This window comes from Microtus oregoni, unplaced genomic scaffold (assembly GCF_018167655.1).
Source record: "Microtus oregoni isolate MIOR12 unplaced genomic scaffold, Mior012 000007F_ref0000211, whole genome shotgun sequence".
Classification (NCBI taxonomy): Eukaryota; Metazoa; Chordata; class Mammalia; order Rodentia; family Cricetidae; genus Microtus; species Microtus oregoni.
Genome location: NW_024543066.1, coordinates 56,732,005 through 56,738,004, shown reverse-complemented (window position 1 = coordinate 56,738,004; position 6,000 = coordinate 56,732,005).

Here is a 6,000-nt window from a genome sequence, read left to right as displayed (position 1 = left end):
TACCGATGGCTCCTGGATAGACTATGGGGTACATGGAGCAATTATAGTAACTCTGGGGGATGATATCACGGTTTAGTTGTGCTTTAATACATTTATTAATGCCTTGAACATTGTAGTGGTGTATTATTTGTATTTTGAATACCAGAAGTAAAGCTAAAGCCACTGGAGATCAGACAATGATGACACACACCTTTAAACCCAGGATTTGTTAGACAGAGTAACATGGATCTCTGTTGGTTTAAAGGCACCTTAATCTAAACAAGATCAATGCAGTAACAAGTCCAGGGGGTGGTGGTTCACACCTTCCATCCTAGCCTAGGAAATCCCAGCATGAGAGGTAATATAAAATGGGATGAGTGAGGCTTAATAATCTGCTTCTTCTCCAGTCACCCAGCCTTAAGACAGGAAAGACGTCTCTAGTGGCTTGGCTGCTTTGCTTTTATGGTTGTCGGTTTGAACCCCAATATCTATCTCTAGGTTTTTATTTTTGGTGCTACAGAATGGCAGGATAGGGGGGAACCAGGGTGAACTCTGATGGACTCTATGCAAGCTCTCCTCTGTTGCTGTACTGGTTTGGTTTTTGTCCAGTGATTTGGAAACTGGGATTCAGTTTAGCTAAAGCCCCCAGCACATACCAACAGGGTTACTTTGGAGAAACCTATGTGGATAGGAGTGTGTAGAACATATGATCAAGAGCTCAGAGCAAAGGAGAAAACAAACGTGAATGTTTTCTTATGAGAGAAGGGGTAGAGAATGAAAACATTTTTCATCCAAACTCAGTTTGTGGGGACGGGAGAGGTGACTCAGTTGGCAAAAGCCATTGTTCCTCTTGCTGAGGACCCTTATTCAGATACGTAGACAAAATTTTACACAAATATAATACAATAGAAAAGCAATAAAAATTGTAGAATCACTTTGTGGATTCCAGTGGTGTTTCTGTTAGAAGACGCACAGTCCTGCTCAGCTGCGGAAGTTTGTGCAGGGTCCTCACAGTCGCACACACACAAATGTTAATAAACGATACCTAAGAAATTGCTGTACTCAGAGACTGGTGCCTAGCCCAGCTGTCATCAGTTAGCCTTTCTCCAGCAGCTGATGGCAGTAAAAGTTTCACAGAATCAGATGGGGATAATAAGGGTTCACAGGGACTGAAGAAGCAAACACACAGATGCATGGGTCAGCACTATGTCCTCTGTATGCACACTGTGGTTGTTTAGTTTGGGGGTTTTTGTGGGACTTCTAGAGAGTGGGACTGTGGAGAGTCTCTGACCTGTTTTTCTGATGTTGGAAACCTTTTCTTTTTTCTGGTTGACTCCCCCAGGCTTGATACAAGAGCTTGTGCCTATGCTTATTGTATCTCATTATGATATGTTCAATTGATATTCCTGTGCTCACCAACTTCCTGAAATGGCTGTCTGGACAGAAAGATGGACTGGACAATTGAAGATCCAAGGGAAGATTAAACAACTAACATCAGCCTCTAGTGCTGGGTCAGGATTCTGCAGGAGGCAGCTTTCTCCTTAGCCCTTGTCCATTGGTCCACGCATTAAGAGGTAGAAAAGGGAATAGCTCCTCTCACTTACTCCCCTAGCAACTCCTGGGGAAAAATCTTTGCTTCCCATTCCCATGATCTTAGGTCATTCTGGTCTGGAAGTTTTGGTTCCAGGGTGAATGTTGGTGTGAGGGCCTTGCCTCTGACTGGAGCCACAACAAATATTCCTTGCAATGGAACCTCAGATTTCTCCGAAGCCATTTTGAGTTTCTGATGTCCTTAATACAACAGGCTGAGAAGGAAATAACAGTGTTAGGAGGGCTGATGGATCAAGATCACCATCTGAAATTTGGATTGAGTCTCCACATTAAAGGCAAGAAAGATTATGGTTGTTTTGCAGGAAATCCTTTAGGGTATCTTGGCGCCGCATTGTCCAAAGACTAAAGATGAAGGTTGACTGCAACAGCCTTCTCCAAGCAGATGACAAAAAATGTAGATGCACCAGGAAGGAAAACACATTTCACAACTCTAAGTAAAGAGCCAAGACGGGTTGTGTAGTTCTACTGAAGGAGAGTAAAGGCAACCATCCACATATGGTCAATTAGATTTTTGAATTTTGTACACTGAACCATCACTACATATCCGAGACAAAGCATAGTTCCTCATAGTAGAAATCATAGAATATTATGGCATTCCGATTGTAACTATATAATGAGTATTTTAGCATCAGTGTTTATAATATTTTGGTCTGTGATTTAGCTATCATAATTTTGGACTAATAAAATAAATTTGTTAATGATCCTTGGTGTTACTTTCTGAAATAATTGGAGGAGGATGTACTTTAACTCTTCTTTGAATAGCATGTAGGTCAATATGCCAAAAGTGTCTGGTCCTGGGCTTTTGTGGTGGGAAGACTTTTAGTGATTATGCTATTTTTCTAGGGTTTTACTGTCTATTTAAAATATATGTCTCATCTTGGTTTCCTTTTATTATGAGAAATCTATTGTTTCCTATATTTTTTTCTTTGATCCCTTTTGCTTTGATGGTATGTAGTGTCTTTACTTAATTTTTCAGATTATGTTATAGTTGAAGCCAATTTTGTTAGCTATAAAATAGAATACACCAGCTTACTTCCTAGGTCCTCTTGCTTGGAATGCTTATTTCCAAGGCTTTACTGTGAAGCAACCACTGCCCACTTTGTTAACGTGGGTTTCTGGCTGCAGCTGAAGGATGGAACCTGCTTCATTAGTCTGTGACTTCTCACTGGGGAATCAAGACCACTGATAATGAGAGATATCACCACTTTTGTTTTCTGTTAATGAACAGTGGCTTTCTCAGGTAGGAGGACATCCCCCTCCTGGTTAAAGACATGTGTGAATCACTTTTGGTTGTGACAGGTCACCCGGTGATGTGCCCACCAATGGGGAAAAAAAAGAAAGCTCCCCTTGTGCCTCTCCATTAATGTGAAACCACATGCATAATGCCTAAGCCTGCTTCCCAGGGGTTCTCAGTTCCTCTGTGAGAAGTCACACAGGCCTCCAGGAGCATGCCCATCAGAGCACAGGACTCACAGTTTAGAATACCTTTCATGGAAACAAGGGGTGTTGAAGGAATCACCTACAAACCCTTCAAATGATAGATGAGAGGTAGGGGGTACCTACTACCCTGACCCTGAACACACCTGGTAAACAGTCAGCCATGCTACTAGTTAGCCATCTGCACAAAATCTACCAGAGGAATACAAAAACCAAGGGATGAAAACCAAATGATTGAATTATCCTATTTTGGCAGATAAGTAGTTTTGGACTCAGATTTACAGAAACACCAGACTGGGAATGGCTGAGCTGATTGAATCAATGTACATATATCTGTGTCTCTCCAAAACAGGACTAACTAGAGAAAGATGACATGTAGGTAGAACGTCACTCATCACACTACAGAGGGGGAATCTATCCCCAACCCCTCCCACTCTGGTTCTGTGGAGTGTATTCTGCATCCCATGGAAATGAGAATAATCTCTCACTCTGAAGGACCAGTAAAATAAGCCTGCCACGTGCAAGGATTAATGGACAGTACCCACCAGTGGAGGATGTAGTATATGGGCTATTGAGAGGTGAATCTGGTCAATCAAAGTGATAGACTTGGAAAGGATTTAGGATATTCATCAACCACACATTAAGATGGATCAAGAAGACTGTGTCCAGGTAGGATTATCTGAAGGGCAGGGGAAAGACCACCATTAAAGTTTGCTGGAGTCATCCTGAGACTGTGGGTCTCAATGAAATCAAGGGCAGGAAAGACAAAACACACTTGTGATGGCTATTCTTGGCTGTCAACTTGACTATATCTGGAATTAATTGAAGCCCAAAATGGAGAACACACCTGTGAAAACTCATTGCTTAAGTCGCAGTAGTAGGTAGATCCAATTCAAATGAGGAATGTGAAGAATAAAGGCACACACCTTTAATCAGGATAATGGGGAGGGGTGATACAATTAAGATCAGGCCACTTCCTCATATTAACAACTACGTCTTACTCATTAAATACATATTCTCATTAATGACAATGTCTCTGCTCAACTGTTCTTTTAAAACTTATGCTCATATGATGCTTTGGTTTTTTTCTTTCACTTAAGTTTTGTTTGTTTGTCTTTTAGAGACTAAGCAATTGAAGAAGATCAGTCTCAACTCAAATGAAATAGTTTCTCAGGGCCCGCTTAAAATCCCTGTGTATTCCAGGCTGCCACTGCAGATTGCCTCTGCCTCCTGAATATAATTTACAGGAGGATACCACTGTTTCCAGCCTGAGAATCTGTCCTTTGTGGAAGGGGTAATATGTAAGGGAGCGACCTTTGATCTGGGCTGTTATTGAGTTTGTTTTAGTTTAGGGGACAAGATGTCATTTGGTATGCATGGACACACCAATCAAACTTCCAGCATTTCTGCTGCTTAAGTTTTCCAATACAGGCCCAAGTCGAGGAGGGCCATTTAGAATAGCACATTTATTACATATGGAGAAAACAGTTGTTGTGACATATCCCTAGATGGAACATTGAACTATTGTTTACAATGACTTTCTGGTATATATGCAACCATCTTAAGCCAGCCTCAAGAATATCTTTAATTGTATAGGTAAACACCAGACATAAAATAAAAAACAACTTGAAGCTTGATCTGGGTTCACACTCTTTGTTTCTGAAAGGGAGGGTTTTTACGCAGGCTTGGAACTCATACTATAGACCAGTCTGACTTATAAACACAGAGATATGCCTACCTCTGTCCTCTGAGTACTGGGATTAAATACTTCACTTCTTAAATCATAGAGAGGCAATAATAAGATGGTTGGCAAGGACAGGAAGAAGAGATACTGAAAAATATTTTTAAATGAATGGAATGTATTTGGTACACCTCATGGACCTTAGCACTTCAGAGCCTGAGGGGTTATAATCAGGAGCCCTCTGGCCTGGCCTGTACCCTGAATTTGCACCACAGCAGGAAGAGATGGAAGAAAACAGGGAGACTCCGGGACATTTATCTCCACCGTGGAATTTTGCTTTATTTTTTTCTTTACATCTGCACAAAATGGAGAAAGATTTTTCTGGCGGTCTCCGTGTCTTCTGTGCGTATATGTATTTGCCTTATTGGTTAGTTTTTGTTGTAAGACCTTGCTGCACGACCTGGCTAGCCTTGAACCTACATACCTTTTACCTCATCCTCCCAGGTGAGAAGCACCACCAATCCTGACTTTTGATCCATAAAATATATTCTACATCCTCTGATTGATTTCCAGGCAGCATTCTTGTCTCTGTGGTATCACCCATATGCATGCAGTCATCTGTGTGCAGCTGCATCTGTGTGTCTTGTAGGACTGATGGAGGAATTACTTTCATTGGTGAATAAAGAAACTGCCATGGCCCTTTGATAGGACAGAAAATTAGTTAGTTTGCATATTCAGAAGAGAATGCTGGGAAGAAGGAAGTGAGGTCAGACACATGGAGACAGCCATCAGGTCAGACATGCTGAATCTTCCCGATAAGCCACCACCTCTGGTGCCACATACATTGATAGAAATTGGTTAAGCAAGACGTGAGAGTTAGCCAGTAAGATGCTAGATATAATGGACCATGCAGTGTTTAAAAGAATGCAATTTGTGTGTTGTTATTTCGCGGTATAGGCTAGCCATGCGGGAGCCGGGCAAGACGAAAAGCAGGCCTGCTCACCTCATCTCTACAATAGGACATAGATACAGGGACTTCCAACATGCTAGTCAAGTTCCCTGCTACTAAGCTACATTTTCACAGTCTTACCCTTCTTCGGCCTTCCCTCATTTTTTCCTTTCTTTAGTCTCCTCAGGCTGCCCCACAGAGAACTGGGTCCAAAATGACACAGAGCACTTGTCAATGTGATTCTGAGGTGGATATTACTCATGCTTCGTTGTATGAAGGCGTGGAGGTCAGGTCTCCAATCTCAGCAGCCCCAGAGTGTAGAACTTGGGGAACAACCTGGTCT